Raw genomic sequence first — 20,085 nt, 5'->3', positions numbered from 1 at the left:
GTATTTGCATATTTGATATATAATTTAGCCTATTATATTTCATATATAAATATACTATATATATTTATATATTAGTATGTGTAAATATGTTCTTTGAATAGCATATATGTATATATATACACAATGGCAGAATATGTATATATTACTTTAAATATATTTTAGAGGAATAACAAGGTGAAAACACATATGGAAGAGAAAGAAGTGGAAATTGAAACTGTTACCACAGTTTCTAACACAATAATCCATTGTATACAAGAGAAATGTAATAAATATTATTTTTAAATGTTTAAAATAAAGAATAAAGGAGTAAATGATAAAAATTGTATGTTGTCCTAAAAGCACTTTTCAAAGCATCTGTTGGATGTTACTCATTATCTGTTAAACATTTCTTTAATCAAGCCCAGGCCTCACATCAAGGTCGATGTATTTATAGTTTATATATTATAGTAAAGAACATTAATTTGAAGTGCAAAGTTTTAATAAAATATCCTTCTTCCTCTTTGCATAAAATGCTAACCTACTAGGTCCTCTGCAGCCCATAAGACCACTAATTAAAGAAAGTAGGGCTTCAGCAACCGCCTTATTAGTATCAAATTTTAATTTTCTCACTTGAAAGTCATTCAAACTGCATCAGTAGTTATGTTTTTCCTGCACATCTCTCTTCTGCTTTGAAATGCTGTTCTCAGGGACTCAAAATAATCAGTTCCTTTGAAATCATTTGGCTGGAGCTAAATCAGTCCTAGTTCCAGTTATATTAATGAAGCAGTAAAGAGAAGTGGTCATTTGTGAACTGTGCTAAAGTGTTTGATTGTTTTTTTGTATAGCAGCCTCTAAAATATACATATGGGTATCTGAGAATTCAACATACACAACTCAACTTGGTTAGTCCTAATAATATGCCTAGGGTTAATGAATCTGCATGATTTAATTTGCCAGTGAAATTCAAATTTATATATTTAATGACTCTCTAAAAGCCACCAAACCAAAAGTTTGTTCATTACAATGTTTGATCCACTGTAGCTTTGTTGTCTTTTAGAGATTCATTTGATTCTAATGACATTCAGAGTGTTTGTTCTGAATTAGCTCTCTGTGGATTGGACTGCTGTCTTGTCTTCTGTATATCAACTTCCATACACATTCTGGCTACTTTATGTGTTTTATTTGAAAATGATTGCAAGTCATTAGGTGTTTTGGTGTGTATTTTATTATATTATTTTTAAATGATAAAATAAATGCAAAAAATTGGCTGTTTTTAAAGAACTACCTAACAGCTGACCTCTGTTTTAGCTTTTCTAGGACTGGTGGTCAGAATTAATATCACACTTGCCCAAATTTGTATTTCACATTTTCTCTAGTATGTCATTCTAACATTACAGAAGTTTTTTTTGTAAGTTATTAGAAAAATGTATGCTTTTAGAAAAATATATGTTCATTAAACTGAACTGTGTTCAACTCATTATTCTGTACAGGACACCATCATGATTGCTGTGGATTACTCAATGCATCACAGTGAGTTGAACATTGAAAGCTCTATGAAGGAGATAGAACAAAGTAAACTTAAACTGCCCTGCTATCTCCAACAGGTACAGGCCTTACATAGTCTACATTTGATCATACCAACTATTGACCAAAGGTTGAACTTTTCTGGTTAAATATCAAAAAGATATTTCAGTTACACACACAAAGAGGCACACACACATGCAGATGACCTTCTGTATCTTCAAGTTCTGCATCTGTGAATTCAACCAACCAGAAAGAAAAAAAAAGTATTTGAAAAAAATTACAACAACAAAAATAACGCAAATTTTAAAAATGCTGTATAACCACCAATTAAATAGCATGTACATTTTATTAGATATTATAAGTAGTCTAGATATTATTTAAAATATATGAAAGATGTGCATAGGCCATATGCAAATACTCTATCATTTTATATTAAGGACTTGAACATCCACAGATTTTGGTATCTGAAGGGGATTATGGAACCCATCCATTTTGGATACTTAGGAACAATTTTACACATATTATTCAAATGCAAAGTCTTATCAACTCATTTATAGGTATCTGTCAATTCACCCTGTCCCTTTACTCATTTGTTTCCATTGTAAGAGTGTTGCACTGAAGGAAGAAAATGAACCAAAATCTCAGTGACTTCAGATTAATAAGGTCAGTGCAGGTCTTCAAATATATTACAGAAGGAATAGGAAGTAGATCTAAAAATAAATGATTGTTAGATTCTCAAAAATTAGGAAAAAAAATATTTAAATATTTAAATTAAGCAATAATTTGTTTAGTAATGGAATATATTTAAAAGGTATTACTTTTAATTTTGATGTGACTGAAGTTATTTTTCTGCTATCATTATACTTAAAATATATAGGTACTACAGGGAAAACATATGCTCAACTAAGAAAATTTATAAAATGTTGGAAATTACAATAAATATGCAAAATATTCATATACAACCAATCCATGATGATACCATCACAAGTAACAATAGTAATGTATCAGAGGAGTTTATGAAATTTTTGCAGATTTTACCCTATATAGATGGCAGTGCATTACTTATAAGCATGACCTGAATCTATTCAGCATTTGTACTTATTGGCTTTTATGGAGCAAGTCATTTAACCATTAAACATTTAAAACTGAGCTTCTGTTTGTAAAATATAGAATATAAATGTGGAAATCTGTGCATAAAAATGAGAATGTGCTTAAAATTTAGCTACTGTAACTATGGCAGTGAATATGACGTTGGTAATGAAGATGATGATGAGGATGCATGTTACCCTGAACTAGCGAAATTTGAGAAAAATGTGTTAGAAATAAAGCACATAACATTGTTTCTGCTAGCATAAATGAAATGCATGGAATATCTATAAAATTAGCATATTCAGTCATAGATTTGGAAATGAGTTAGAATACATTAAAATATCTTGGAAAACAAAAACATTTTGATTTAGTCCATTGAGAAAATTTTTCTAAAATGTTTATTTTATTTTTATTTTATTTTTATTATTTATTTATTTATTTTTTAAATTTATTTATTATTATTATACTTTAAGTTGTAGGGTACATGTGCATAACATGCAGGCTTGTTACATATGTATACTTGTGCCATGTTGGTGTGCTGCACCCATCAACTCATCATTTACATCAGGTATAACTCCCAATGCAATCCCTCCCCCCTCCCCTCTCCCCATGATAGGCCCCGGTGTGTGATGTTCCCCTTCCTGAGTCCAAGTGATCTCATTGTTCAGTTCCCACCTATGAGTGAGAACATGCGGTGTTTGGTTTTCTGTTCTTGTGATAGTTTGCTAAGAATGATGGTTTCCAGCTGCATCCATGTCCCTACAAAGGACGCAAACTCATGCTTTTTTATGGCTGCATAGTATTCCATGGTGTATATGTGCCACATTTTCTTAATCCAATCTGTCACTGATGGACATTTGGGTTGATTCCAAGTCTTTGCTATTGTGAATAGTGCTGCAATAAACATACGTGTGCATGTGTCTTTATAGCAGCATAATTTATAATCCTTTGGGTATATACCCAGTAATGGGATGGCTGGGTCATATGGTACATCTAGTTCTAGATCCTTGAGGAATCGCCATACTGTTTTCCACAATGGTTGAACTAGTTTACAATCCCACCAACAGTGTAAAAGTGTTCCTATTTCTCCACATCCTCTCCAGCACCTGTTGTTTCCTGACTTTTTAATGATCGCCATTCTAACTGGTGTGAGATGGTATCTCATTGTGGTTTTGATTTGCATTTCTCTGATGGCCAGTGATGATGAGCATTATTTTGTTTTTCTGGAAGTAAAGGATAAATAATATAGTTAGATTTTTTTATTTTTTAAAAAATGTTGCATAAATTCCTAAAATCACTCTTCTAACAACCCGAGACATCTGGATATTAAATTCAATTTATATTCTGCTGCTTTTTTTGTTGTTGTTCTTAAAAGCACAGTGGATCCTGTTTACAAGAAAAAAATAAATATTGTTAAATATTTTAATTATATTTATTCCTTAGCTATAGGTTAAGCTCTACGTCTAGTTTACAAGGTAAGATACATTTCAATCAGTGGTGTTCTGGTGAGAGAAGAAGAAGGTGTGAAAGAGTAAAAGGAAGCAGAAGGAAGAGATGGTGAAGAAAATGGGTTAAAAGGAAGGAGGGAAAGGGAGAAAGAGAGAAAGTGAGGAAGGGAAGCGGGAAGAAACAGAACAATAATAAATAAGTAGACCACATAAATGTCTTCTTTTGAGAAGTGACTGTTCATGAATTTCATATGGAACCAAAAAAAAAAAAAGAGCCCATATAGCCCACTTTTTGATGCGGTTGTTTTTTTCTTGTAAATTTGTTTAAGTTCCTTTTAGATCCTGGATATTAGCCCTTTGTCAGATGAATACATTTCAAAAAAATTTCTCCCATTCTGTAGGTTGCCTGTTCACTCTGATGAGTTTCCTTTGCTGGGCAGAAGCTCTTTAGATTAGTTAGATCCCATTCATCAATTTTGGCTTTTTGCTGCCATTGCTTTTGGTGTTATTAGTCATGAAGTCTTTTCCCATGCGTATATCCTGAGTATGGTATTGCGTAGCCTTTCTTCCAGAGTTTTTACGGTCTTAGATCTTACGTTTAAGTCTTTAATACATCTTGAGTTAATTTTTGTGTAAGGTGTAAGGAAGGGGTCCCGTTTCAGTTTACTGCATATGGCTAGGCAGTTTTCCCAGCACCATTTATTAAATAGGGAATCCTTTCCCCATTGCTTGTTTTTGTCAGGTTTGTCAAAGATCAGATGGTTGTAGATGTGTAGTGTTATTTCTGAGGCCTCTGTTCCATTCCATTGGTCTATATATCTGTTTTGGTACCAGTACCATGCTGTTTTGGTTACTGACCTTGTAGTATAGTTTGAAGTCAGGTAGCGTGATGCCTCCAGCTTTGTTCATTTTGCTTAGGATTGTCTTGGCTATATGAGCTCTTTTTTGGTTCCGTATGAAATTTAAAGTAGTTTTTTCTCATTCGGTGAAGAAAATCAATGGTAGCTTGATGAGGATAGCATTGAATGTATAAATTACTTTGGGCAGTATGGCCATTTTCACAATATTGATTCTTACTATTTATGAGCATGGAATGTTTTTCCATTTGTTTGTGTCCTCTCTTATTCCCCTGAGCAGTGGTTTATAGTTCTCTTTGAAGAGGTCCTTCACATCCCTTTTAAGTTGTATTCCTAGGTATTTTATGCTCTTTGCAGCAATAGTGAATGGGAGTTCACTCATGATTTGACTCTCTGTTTCTCTATTATTGGTGTATAGGAATGCTTGTGATTTTTGCACATTGATTTTGTATCCTGAGACTTTGCTGAAGTTGTTTAGCAGCTTAAGGAGATTTTGGTCTGAGATGATGCGGTTTTCTAAGTATACAATCATGTCATCTGCAAACAGAGATAATTTGACTTCCTCTTTTCCTATTTGAATACACCTTATTTCTTTCTCTTGCCTGATGGCCCTGGCCAGAACTTCCAATACTATGTTGAATAGAGGTGGGGAGAGAGGGCATCCTTGCCTTGTGCCGGTTTTCAAAGGGAATGCTTACAGTTTTTGCCCATTCAGTATGATATTGGCTGTGGGTTTCTCATAAATAGCTCTTATTATTCTGAGATATGTTCCATCAATACCTAGTTTTTTAAGAGTTTTTAGCATGAAGGGGTGTTGAATTTTATCAAAGGCCTTTTCTGTATCTATTGAGATAATCATGTGGTTTTGGTCATTGGTTCTGTTTATGTGATGGATTCCATTTATTGATTTGCATATGTTGAACCAGCCTTGCATCCCAGGGGTGAAGCTGACTTGATCATGATGGATAAGCTTTTTGATGTGCTGCTGGATTTGGGTTGCCAGTATTTTATTGAGGATTTTCACATTAATGTTCATCAGGGATATTGGCCTAAAATTTTCTTTGTTTGTGATATCTCTGCTAGGTTTTAGCATCAGGATGATGATGGCTTCATAAAATGAATTAGGGAGGGGTCTCTCTTTTTCTATTGTTTGGAATAGTTTCAGATGGAATGGTACCAGCTCCTTTTTGAACCTCTGGTAGAATTTGGCTATGAATCCATCTGGTCCTGGGCCTTTTTTGTTTGGTAGGCTATGAATTACTGCCTCAATTTCAAAACTTGTTATTGGTCTATTCAGGGATTCGACTTCTTCCTGGTTTAGTCTTGGGAGGGTGTGTGTGTCCAGGAATTTATCCATTTCTTCTAGATTTTCTAGTTTATTTGCATAGAGTTGTTTATACTATTTCTGATGGTAGTTTGTATTTCTATGACATCAGTGGTGATATCCCCTTTATCATTTTGTGTTGTGTCTATTTGATTCTTCTCTCTTTTCTTCTTTATTAGTCTGCCTAGCAGTCTATCCGTTTTGTTGATCTTTTCAAAAAAACAGCTCCTGTATTCATTGACTTTTTAAAGGGTTTTTTTGTGTGTCCCTATCTCCTTCAATTCTCCTCTGATCTTAGTTATTTCTTATCTTTTGCTAGTTTTTTAATTTGTTTGCTCTTGCTTCTCTATTTCTTTTAATCATGATGTTAAGGGGTCGATTTTTGATCTTTCCAGTTTTCTATTGTGGCTATTTAGTGCTATGAATTTCCCTCTAAACACTGCTTTAGCTGTGTTCCAGAGATTCTGGTACGTTGTGTCTTTGTTCTCATTGGTTTCAAATAACTTATTTATATCTGTATTAATTTCTTTATTTATGCAGTAGTCATTCAGGAGCAGGTTGTTCAGTTTCCATGTAGTTGTGTGGTTTTGAGTGAGTTTCTTAATCTTGAGTTCTAATTTGATTGCACTGTGGTCTGAGAGACTGTTTGTTATGATTTCCATTTTTTTGCATTTACTGAGGAGTGTTTTACTTCTAATTATGTGGTCAATTTTAGAATAAGTGTGATGTGATGCTGAGAATAATGTATATTCTGTTAATTTGGAGTGAAGAGTTCTGTAGATGTTTATTTGGTCCACTTGGTCCAGAGCTGAGTTCAAGTCCTGAATACCCTTGTTAATTTTCTGTCTCATTGATCTGTCTAATACTGACAGTGGGGTGTTAAAGTCTCCCACTATTATTGTGTAGGAGTCTAAGTCTCTTTATAGGTCCTTAAGAACTTGCTTTATGAATCTGGGTGCTCCTGTGTTGGGTGCACATATATTTAGGATAGTTAGCTCTTCTTGTTGCATTGATCTCTTTACCATTATGGTAATGCCCTTCTTTGTCTTTTTGATCTCTGTTGGTTTAAAGTCTGTTTTATCATAGACTAGGATTGCAACCCCTGCTATTATAGCTTTCCATTTGCTTGGCAAATATTCCTCCATCCCTTTATTTTGAGCCTATGTGTATCTTTGCACATGAGATGCATCTCCTGAATGAAGCATACTGATGGGTCTTGATGCTTTATCCAATTTGCCAGTCTGTGTCTTTGTTATGCAGCCAACAAACATATGAAAAAAAGCTCATCATCACCGGTCATTAGAGAAATGCAAATAAAAACCACAAGGAGATACCACCTCATGCCAGTTAGAATGGTGATCATTAAAAAGTGAGGAAACAACAGATGCTGAAGAGGATGTGGAGAAATAGGAATGCTTTTACACTGTTCGTGAGAATATAAATTAGTTCAACCATTGTGGAAGACAGTGTGGTGATTCCTCAAGGACCTAGGATCAGAAATATCATTTAACCCAACAATCCCATTACTGTGTATATACCCAAATGATTATAAATCATTCTACTATAAAGACACATGCACACCTATGTTTATTGCAGCACTATTCACAATAGCAAAGACTTAGAACTAACTTAAATGCCCATCAATGATAGACTGGATAAAGAAAATGTGGCATATATACACCATGGAATACTATGCAGCCATAAAAAAAAGGATGAGTTCATGTCCTTTGCAGGGCATGGATGAATCTGGAAACCATCATTCTCAGCAAACTAACACAGGAACAGAAAACCAAACACCACATGTTCTCACTCATAAGTGGGAGTTGAACAATAATAACATGTGAACACAGGGAGGGGAACATGACACACCAGGGCCTGCCAGGGGCTGGGGGGCTAGAGGAGGGATAGCATTAGGAGAAATACCTCAGGTAAATGACGGGTTGATGAGTGCAACAAACCACCATGGCACATGTATACCTACCTATGTAACAAACCTGCATGTTCTGCACATGCATCTCAAAACTTAAAGTATAATAATAAAAAAAAGAAATTAGAATGACTTAATGTGTGAGCTTTTTATTTGTAATTAATTAGTATTGAATTTCTATTTCAATAATAAAGTCTATTTCTTACAAAAATTCTAGTTTTGTACAAGTAATGATATATATCATTTGTACACATGACTTAAAGCAGCATCTTGGAGTGCAGTGGTTATCACACTGTATTCCACAAATGGCAGTTTCTTTACTATGGCAGAGGTGCAACATGACTTCATTTGGTGGGACTGTGAGATGCTATGACTATCTAAGTGAATGTTGAGTTTTCTCTTAATGCTTTAGATTTCAGCACAGTTTATTAATTCCTTCTAACAAAATTACTTTTAAAAAAAGAAAATCAGTTGATGGAGAGAAAAAAAGCTAAAAATCATTGGAGTGAGGAAGAAATATTAGACTTGCTAACAAAATGTATTCTTGTCATTTTTAAAAGCAACAGTAATATATTAGTATTATCTAGTCCCCTTAATGTAGTATTGATACAGGTTAAAAAGGTATAATAAATATATGATACCAACCTTTAAGGAGAATTACATGTAATGCCATATGACATTAAATAACCCTCATTGTAGGAAAGCATATACCAGCTTTTTTTTTGTTTTCTAGACAGAGTCTTGCTCTGTCACCCAGGCTGGAGTGCAGTGGGGTGATCTCAGCTCACTGCAAGCTCCACCTCCTGGGTTCAAGCTATTCTCCTGCCTCAGCCGCCTGAGTAGCTGGGACTACAGGCTCCTGCCATCATGCCCGGCTAATTTTTTGTAGTTTTAGTGAAGATGGAGTTTCACCATGTTAACCAGGATGGGCTCGATCTCCTGACCTCATGATCCACCTGCCTCAGCCTCCCAAAGTGCGGAGATTACAGGCATGAGCCACCACGCCCGGCCTATCAGCTTTTAAAAAATATGCATAATTATTGCTCTCTAACTGCATTTCAAAAAGTGTCTGTAATGCAAAAATGCAACGATGTTTTACACAGCTAATTAGAGGCAATGCCCACAAAAAATAAAAATAAAATCCCAAATTCCAAAAACGTAATTTTATTTCTTAAACAAAACCTGCAAAGTCTTTGTATGGATGACCCCCGTCAACCTTCTAGGGCCCTTCTCTCAACAATGCTTCAAAGTGTCCCCAATGCTAGCAATGATACTGAACTGCTTTCTAGGGTATTGTATTTTCTTATATCTCTAAATTATGCATAAGTAATTTCCTGTAACTAGAATGCCACCTTTATTCTACATGCTGTTCTCCTAACTCACCATATTTTGGTAGCCCCAATTGATGCGCTAGGATGAACTATAGACAGTTTTTCCTTTGAGTTATATTAGTATCCTGATAATAGTTGTTTACTTAGTTACATTTTATAATTAACTGATAGTAATGTATAAAAGACTATTGACTTTACCTTAATATCATTTCTACTGTAAAGGACACCTGGCGCATACTATGCAACCTTCATGTTTGTGTGTGTGACTTTTGATACACTTAAGCTTTAAAAATATTATTTCTTGGAGAGAGTTGGGGTTAGAGGGATATATAATTTTTATCTTGTTATACTCTAAAGAGAGAATAATTTAGGTATATCTAAGAAGGTTTGGGATTCTATATTCCTCTACTGTGTTTGAAGGTTACATTGCAAAGCAATTACCAGTCTCTACGCTTGAAAGGGTGAGTGAGTACATTCTAAAATTGTTAATGTAACACACTAAGTTCTAAACTGTTCTCATATCATAGCTTTTATGACAAAAAGGAGTTTGCACAGAGTGATGGTTTTGTGTGCCTATTTCACTAGGCTATAGTACTCAGTTATTTAATCAAATGCTAGTCTACATGTTGATGTGAAAAGTACTTTACGGATGTGGTTAACACCTACAATCAGTTGATTTTAAGTAGGTTATTCTTGATAAAGTTGGTGGACTTCATTGAATCAGTCAAGACACCTTAAGAGCAAAAACTGAGAACTTCTGTGTCAAGACTGCAGGTTTAAATCCTGAATGAGTTCCCAGCTTGCAGGCCTGCTGTGAAGATTTTGAACTTTGAGCTTGCCTGCCCCCTCGATTGCATGAAAATATTCCTTAAGTTTATATATATATATATATATATATATATATATATATATATATACACACACATGATTTAAAAGCACATAAAATGTGTGTGTGTGTATATATGTGTGTGTGTGTGTGCGCATATATATATATATATATATCTTTTTATATATATATACTCTCTCTGGAGAGTCTTGACTAATACATACACCATAAATAACAAAGAATGAAACAGAAAAAAAAGTCAACAGGAATCATTATAAATGTTAATGAAATGCTCATGTTGTAAGTTTCAGTACAAAGTACTGTAAATGTTGATGTTCTAATAATAACATTAATAGAGGTGTTCCTTGACTTATGCTGGGGCTACAAACACAAGATTCAGGTCCGTGATAAGTCGAGGAGCATACTGAATGCATTACCAACTTTGAACCATGGTAAAGTTAAGCCAAACTGTTATAAGTCATAGGCAGTCTGTATGCTATGAAAATATAGACTGCTCTTTAATACACAGTACTTAGATTGATGACAAGTGATGTTTTTGCATAAAGAATATGAATGTGAAAACAGATAACAAAGGACATCCTTATTCATATTAAATATGAAAACAATCAGGGAATATAAAGTGAACTTAACATTTCTTAATTTTAAAACTTGCAATATTTATGCTGCTAGATGTAATATATGGTAATAATAATTTAAAGCATTACACTGTGCTTACATTTGGATGTCATGAACTTCCAAATGAAATCTACAGAAAAAACATTATTATGTTCTTAAATCATGTACATTAACAATTGAGCATTTGATCTATTTAGAGTGTTTTCAGGTCATAATATTATTCAGAAACCTCTGGTTTCTTTCTTCAAAATCAAAATAAAAAGAGTGGAGGAGGAGGAGGGGTAAGGGGAGGGGGAAATTAGAAAAGGAAGAGGAAAGAAATAAGCTTTTGCTTTCATGAATAGACTATTCCCAACATCTGTCCTTGAGAATTTAATCATGCATTTATCAAAAATTCCACATTTTCTCTACCCACTTTTAATAGCAAGTGTGAATTTCTGTTTTTAAATTCATATTGCTGTTCCAAAACCCCAGTGTATTGTATGACTACTCCTGTCACACTCTGACCTGGTACACAATTCTTTACACATCACTGATGGCCCACAAATGCTAAGCCCTATAGATTCTAGAACAAATCCTGGTCAGGGTATAAAATATATTAGAATTTCTAGCCTCATGGTAGGTGAAGCTTGGAAAGACGTTTTTACATTTGGTTTGGAATCGATAATATTTGTATAGGACTCTGCATGGCCCCATGCTGCTAAGTCATTAGCCTGCTCCTATTCCTCACCTTATTGAACCAAACAACAAAACTAGGCTTCTGTGAAGTTTTCTCATACAGAATTTTAGGTTTTTGCTAGGTGAAAATTACTCTCTGAATCTCAGACTCCTGGAGGGGTGTCCTAGTATGTTATACACCAATCTAATCTCTTTCTCTAGGAAACTATATTTTATTCCCATATTCCCAATTAACTAATCTTGTCCACATTTTGAATGGATTAATTTTCTAGCACCATTCAGTTGTTAAGTACATACTTCCAGGGTCTAAGAAGCTGAAAACAGCCCAGCCAATTCCATCCAGTTCCATTTATCTCTCATTCCACACCAATCTTTGTTGTTAAGATTCTAGCATGCCTGGAGCCTAAACCAAACTGGATAATAAAAGTATACTTTCGGCCGGGCGCGGTGGCTCAAGCCTGTAATCCCAGCACTTTGGGAGGCCGAGACGGGCGGATCACGAGGTCAGGAGATCGAGACCATCCTGGCTAACACGGTGAAACCCCGTCTCTACTAAAAATACAAAAAACTAGCCGGGCGAGGTGGCGGGCGCCTGTAGTCCCAGCTACTCCGGAGGCTGAGGCAGGAGAATGGCGCAAACCCGGGAGGCGGAGCTTGCAGTGAGCTGAGATCCGGCCACTGCACTCCAGCCCGGGCTACAGAGCAAGACTCCGTCTCAAAAAAAAAAAAAAAAAAAAAAAAAGTATACTTTCAATTAATAATTAATGTATAGAAACTTTGGATATTGTAGGTATAATGGAAAATATATTATGAAGTTAACACTATGCAGACAAGTATAATTTCAAATGGCTTAATTTTTCTCTAAAACCAGTAACTGGTTGAATATTATTTATATATACTGGCCAGACTGGTCTCAAATTCCTGACCTCCAGTGATCCGCCTCCATTGGCCTCCCAAAGTGCTGGGATTACAGGTATGAGCCACCATGCCCGGCCTCAGATGATATTTTCAAACAATTTTATTCCTATAATAACTTTTAAGTTCAATGTGAATAATTTAAATTTTTTTTAATTTAAAATATTGTACACAGTCAAAACCTGACAAGGTTATTTTTATTTATTTATATTTCATTGTATATTTAATTATGCATTCATGCATTCATTTATATCATACAGAGACAATGAAGACTCAGAGGCAGTAGTGTTTTCTAGATTTTTACATACATATCTTTTGATCCTAAGATTTTGAAAGCTCTTGGAGCAAAGCACTTAACAATAAATAATAAATGTATTCAATAGTAGGGGGACAGAGTAAAATGACTGAAAAGAAGCCTTCAATTGTCCCCTACAAAGGAACACCAAATTTAACAACTATCTACAAAAGAAAAAAAAGCACCTTCATAAGAACCAAAAGTCAGATGTACATTCACAGTACTTAGTTTTAACTTCACATAACTAAAAAAGGCACTGAAAAGGGTAGGAAAGACAGTCTTGAATTCATGATGTTACGCTTTCTCGATCCCCAAGCAGAAGCCATGTGGGGCAGAAAGAGAATGTCTGCTCTTGGGAGAGGGAAAGTACAGCCACTATGAGACTATGCATTGAACTCAGTAAGGCCCTGTCACAGTAGAAAGGAAAACCAGGCTGAACTCAGGTGTAGCCCCCCAGAGGGGGCATTTAGAGCAGCCCTAGCCAGATGGGAATCACTCATCCCGATCATTGGAACCTGAGTTTTGAGAAGCCTTGCCACCGTGGACTAAAGTGCTCTCAGGGCCTAAATAAAATAAATTTGAAAGGCAGTCTAGGCCGTAAGGACTGAAACTCCTAGACAATTCCTAGTGCTGAGCAAGGCTCTGAGCAGGTGGACCTTGGGGATATGTGACCCACTGAGACACTAACTGAGATGTCCAGAAATACTGTCTAAAAGACAAAACCTGGAATTGAGGATCCCAAGAGCCTGCTTGTTGCTCTACCCCACTACTTTCACCTAAGGTGAAAGACAAAGGCCACTTTACTTTTCCCTCTGCTTTTCTGAAGTAGATGGAGTCTCTCACCATAGCCATCACAACTGGGAATACACTCATCTCACAGTCTCACCCAAGTTCCATGGTATATACTACGTGGGTATTACCGTTGGATATTCAGGGCCTAAGAGCTCTTTAGTCAGCAGGTGATGAATCCTGCCAGGATTGGGTCCTTCCCTTCAAGACACTGGGTTCTTTTCTCGCCCAGTATATGTCTAGGTATATCACCCAGAGCAAGACCTGGAATAGAGACCTCACAGCCATGACTAGTTTTCTGTCCTACTGTGGCTGAGCTGGTGTCCAAATGCAAGAAAAAGTCTTTTTTACTCTTCCTTCTCTCCTCAAGCAGAAGGAAGAGGTCTCTTTTGGAGTCAGGAGCTATGCCACTGCTGGTTGATGGAGAGGTGGCACAAGCACCATTCTAGCATTTCTGGATATGTCCTGGGCCACAGGGGAGCCCATTACCCTGAAGGCTGAGTCCCAGGCCTGGTAGCGTTAAGCACAAACTGACGTAAGAGCCCTTGGTTCTTAAGTGAACATCAGCGGTAGCCTGGCAGTACCTCTGTGGCCATGGGGTGAGGCCTCTCTGTCTGTGGAAGGGGAAGAGAATAGTGGAAAGGACATAGGTAGCAGCCAGGGAGTGATTACCTCAGGCCTTGGATGAGACCCAGTGCTGTACTGGTTTCAGAACTGACCCAGTGCAGTCATAGCAGTGGTGGCCACAAGGGTGCTTGTGTCACTCCACCCCCAGCTTTAGGTAGACCAGAACAGAGAGAGACTCTATATGTTTGGGAGAAAGTAATGAAAGAGAACAAGATTCTCTGCTTGGTATTCCAGATAATTCCCCCGGATCTGGTCCAAGACCATCAAGGCAGTAGGTAACTCCGTGAGTCTGAAAAAAAAAACAGTGTCACTGAGTTTCTGGTGCCCTCTAAAGAAGATAGGCTTAGATCATAACACCCAAGTTTCTTTAAATATATGGAAAGTCTTCCAAAGAAGAATGCCTACAAATAAGGCCAGATAGTAAAGTCTAAAATTCCTACCAATCCAATGCTGAGACACCAAAGAAAGTCTACTAGAATCAACGTCATCCAGGAAAACATGACCTCACCAAATGAATGAAATAGGACCGATCTTGGAGAAGTACAGATATGTGACCTTTTAAAAAGAGAATTCAAATAGCTGTGTTGAGAAAACTCAATGAAATTCAAGATAACACATTAAACAAATTCAGAATTCTATCATATAAATTTAATAAAGATGTTCAAATAATTTTAAAGGATCAAGCAGAAATCGTAGAGCTAAAACATGCAATTGGCATACTGAAGAATTAATCGGCCGGGCGCGGTGGCTCAAGCCTGTAATCCCAGCACTTTGGGAGGCCGAGACGGGTGGATCACGAGGTCAGGAGATCGAGACCATCCTGGCTAACACAGTGAAACCCCGTCTCTACTAAAAATACAAAAAATTAGCCGGGCGTAGTGGCGGCGCCTGTAGTCCCAGCTACTCGGGAGGCTGAGGCAGGAGAATGGCGTAAACCCGGGAGGCGGAGCTTGCAGTGAGCTGAGATCGCGCCACTGCACTCCAGCCTGGGGGCAACAGAGTGAGACTCCGCCTCAAAAAAAAAAAAAAAAAAGAATTAATCAGCATCCTTTAATAGCAAGGTGGATCAGGCAGAAGAAAAAATTAGTGAGCTTGAAGACAGGCCATTTGAAAATACACGGTCAGAGGAGACAAATGATAAAAAGAGTAAAAAAGAATGAAGAACACCAAGAAATTCAGAAAATAGGCTCCAAAGGTCAAATCTAAGAGTTATTGGCCTTAAAGAGGAGTTAGAAAAAGCGATAGGGATAGAATGTTTACTCAAAGTGATGATAATAGAAAAATTCACAAACATAGAGAAAAATATCAACATTCATTTATAAGAAGGTAACAGAACACAAAGCAGATTTAACCCAAAGAAGACAACTTGAAGGCATTTAATAATCAAACTTCCAAAATTCAAGGATTTAAAAAAGGATCCCAGAAGCAGTAAGAAAAATGAAACCAATAGCATAAAATAAAACTCCAATACATCTGGCAGCAGATCTTTAGTGGAAACATTATAGGCTGAGAGAGTAGCATAACATAGTTAAAAGGTTAAAGGAAAAAAAAAATCCTGAAATAATGCATCCACCAAAAATGTCATTTGAAGATGAAGAAGACGTAAAGACTTTTCTGGATAAGCAAAAGCTGAGGGATTTTGTCAACAACAGGCCTGTCCTCCAAGAAATGCTCTAGGCAGTAATTCAAACACAAAGAAAAAGACATTAATGAGAAATAATGAATCATCTTAAGGTAAAAAACTCACTAGTAATTGTAAGTAGATAGAAAAGTACAGAATATTGTAACAGTGTAACTGTGGTGTAGACTACTGTAAACTGCATGTAAACTACTCTTAAGTAGAAAAACTAAACCATAAAAAATCAAAGATAAAAACTGTGATAACTTTTAAAGACACAGTACAAATATATATACACATATATACATACATATATATGGAGAACAAGTTAGGGTATAAAGTTATTATTTTTCTATTTTTCAGTTTGTTTTTGCAGTTATCAGTTTAAAATAATGGGTTATATAATAGTGTTTGTAAGTCTCAAGGTAACATCAAATTAAATAATGTGTGCATGTGTGTATATATATACATACGGTATTAAGAAATATATAAATACCTACATAAAAAAACAAGAGAAATTTTAAATTAACACAGTGAGCAAGCATCTTAAATAATTAGAAAATCAAGAGAAAACAAAATCCAAATTTAGTAGAAGAAAATAAATAATAAAGATCAGATAAGAAATAAAGGAAATTTAAATGAATAAAACAATATAAAATATAAGGAAAGAATGACATTTTTTTGAAAATATAAACAGAATTGACAAACCATTAGCCAGGTTAAGTAACAAAAAAGAGAGAAGACATTAATAAACAAAATCAGAGCTGAAAAAGGAGATATTACAACCAGAAATTCAAAGGATTATAGTGGCTACTATAAGTAGTAATTAATTGTAAATTTAAAAAAATCTAGAAAAAAATCGATATATTCCTAAACAGATAAAACCTGCCAAAATTAAAACATGAATACATCAAAAACACAAACAGACCAATAACAATTAATGAGATTGAAGTCATAACAAAAATTCTCCCAGGAAAGAAAAGCCTGGGGTCCGATGACTTTGTTGCTGAATTCTACCAAAGGTTTAAAGAAGAATACCAATCCTACTCAAACTATTCCAAAAATAGAGGAGAAGGGAGTATTCCAAACTTATTCATTGAGACCAGTATTACTCCAATCTCTAAATCAGATAAAAACACATCAAGCAAAGAAAACTATAGGCCAGTATCACTGATGATATTGATGCAAAAGTCCTCTACAAAATACAAGGAAACTGAATTCAACAACACATTAAAAAAATCAATCATCATGATCAAGTAGGATTTATACCAGAGATGCAAGGATAGTTCCAAATATGCAAATCAACTAATATGATACATCATATCAACAGAAAGAAGGAAAACATATGTGATCATTTCAATTGATACTGAAATAGCATTTGATAACATTCTACATTCCTTCATAATAAAAATTTAAAAAAAACTTTAAAAAACTGGGGATAGAAGGAACATACCTCAAAATAACAAAAGCCATATATGAGAGACCCACAGTTAGTATCATACTGAAAGGAAAAATCTGAAAACCTCTCATCTAAGATCTGGATCATGACAAGGATGCCCATTTTCACCACTGTTATTCAACATAATACTAGAAGTTCTAATTAGAACAATCAGACAAGATAAAGAAATAAAAGGCATCCAAATCAGAAAGAAAGAAGTCAAATTATCCTTGTTAGCAGATAATCTGATGTTATATTTCGAAAAACCTAAAAACTCCACCGAAAATCTATTAGAACCTGATAAACAAATTCAGTAAAGTTACAAGATACATAATCAACATACAAAAATCAGTAGCATTTGTATAGGCTAACATTGAACAATCTGAAAAAGAAATTTAAAAAGTAATCCCATTTACGGTAGCCACACATAAAATTAAATACCTAGGAATTAACCAAAAAAGTGAACTATCTATACAATAAAAACTATAAAACACTGATGAAAGAAATTGAAGAGGGCAAAAAATGGAAATATGTCCCTTGTTCATGGGTTGGAATAATCAATATTGTTAAAATGTCCATACTGCAGAAAGAAATCTACAAATTCAACACAATATCTATCAGAGCACCAATAACATTCTTCAGAAAAAAATATATATTTAAAAAAAAAAAAAACTGCCCCTGGCTGGGCACAGTGGGTAACGCCTGTAATCCCAGCACTTTGGGAGGCCAAGGCGGCTGGATCACGAGGTTAGGAAATCGAGACCATCCTGGCTAACACGGTGAAACCCCGTCTCTACTAAAAAAAAAAAAAAAAAAAAAAAAAAAAAAAAAAAAAAAAAAAAAAATTAGCAGGGCGTTGTGGCTGGCACCTGTAGTCACAGCTACTCAGGAGGCTGAGGCAGGAGAATGGCCTGAACCCGGGAGGCGGAGCTTGCAGTGAGCGGAGATGGCGCCACTGCACTCCAGCCTGGGCGACAGAGCGAGACTCTGTCTCAGAAAAAAAAAAAAAAGAAAAAAACTGCCCTAAGATTTATATGGAACCACAAATAACCCAGAATAGCCAAAGCTGTTCTAAGCATGAAGAACAAATGAAGGAATCACCATACCTGCCTTCAAATAATGCTACAGAACTACAGTAACCAAAATGGCATTAAAAACAGACACGTAGACCAATGGAATAGAATACAGAGCCCTGATATAAATCCATAAATCTATAGTCGACTCATTTTTGACAAAGTTGCCAAGAACGTACATTGGTGAAAGGATAGTTTCTTCCATAAGTGGTGCTGAGAAAAAAATATTCATATGTGGAAGAATGAAACTAGACCCCTATCTCTTGTAACATACAAAAATCTAATCAAAATGTATTACAGACTTAAATCTAGAACTAAACTATGAAAATACTAAAAGAAAATATTGGGGAAACTCTCCATGACATTAGATAGAACAAAGACTTACTGACTAGTAGTCCACAAGCACAGGCAACCAAAGCGAAAATGAACACATGGGATCACATCAAGTTAAAAAGCTTCTGCAGAGCAAAGGAAATAATCAATAAAGTGAATGGACAACCCACAAAATGGGAGACCATTTTTGCAAACTACCCATCTGCAAAGAATTAATAGCCAGAATATATAAGGAGCTCAAAGAACTGTATAGGAAAAGATTTAGTAATCTCACTGAAAAATTGCCAAAATATCTGTGTAAACATTTCTCAAACGAAGGCCTACAAATAGACAAATATACAAAAAGGTGCTCAATGTCATTGATTATCAGATAACTGTAAATGAAAACTATAATGATATGCTGTCTCAGCCCATATAAATAGGCTTATATCCAAAAGATAGGCAATAAGGAATGCTGATGAGGATATGGAGACAAGATAACCCTTGTACATTCTTAGTTTCAATGTAAATTAGTAATATCACTATGGAGAACAGTTTGGAGTTTCCTCAAACAAATATAAATATAGCTACCATATGATACAGCAATCCCACTCCTAGATGTTTGCCCAAAAGAAGAGAAATAAGTATATTTCTGGACTCCCATGTTTGTTGCAGCACTATTCATAATAGCCTAGATTTGGAAACAACTTCAGTGTCCATCAACAGATGAATGAACAAAGAAAATGTGGTACCTATACACAGTGGAGTGCCAGTCATGGAAAATAATGTGATTCTGCTATCTGCAACAACATGGATGGAACTGCACATTATGAAGTTAAGTGAAATAAACCAGGCACAGAAAGGCCAACTTCACATATTCTCACTTATTTGCGAGAGCTAAAAATTAAAACAGTTGAATGTATGGAGATAGTCTAAGGTTACTAGAGGCTTGGAAGGGCAGTAGGGGCATGGAGATAGAAGTGGGAATGGTTAAGGGGTACAACAAAACAGAAATAATGATTAAGACCTTGTATTTGATAACACAAAAAGGTGACAATATCAAAAATATTTAACTATAAATTGTAAAATAAAGAGTATAATTTGATTTCTTCCAATACAAAGAATAAATACTTGAAGAGAAGGATACTCCATTTACTCTGATGTGATTATTATGCATTGCATGTCTGTATCAAAATATCTCATGTACACCTACTAGATGCCCACAAAAATCTAAAATTAAAAAACATATTCAAGTATATAATTTTAGATGTATTAAAGAACCTAAATCTTAAGGTTTATTATCATATATTAAATGTACTAAAATGTTTTTCTTGTAAACAAAATGTATTTTCCAAATTAGTAAATGTTCAAACAAAAATACTTTAAAATGGAATTAATT

The sequence above is a fragment of the Theropithecus gelada genome, chromosome 15 (genome assembly GCF_003255815.1).
Source record: "Theropithecus gelada isolate Dixy chromosome 15, Tgel_1.0, whole genome shotgun sequence".
Classification (NCBI taxonomy): domain Eukaryota; kingdom Metazoa; phylum Chordata; class Mammalia; order Primates; family Cercopithecidae; genus Theropithecus; species Theropithecus gelada.
The sequence above is the reverse complement of the archived record's forward strand: the minus strand, read 5'-3'. Positions refer to the sequence as shown.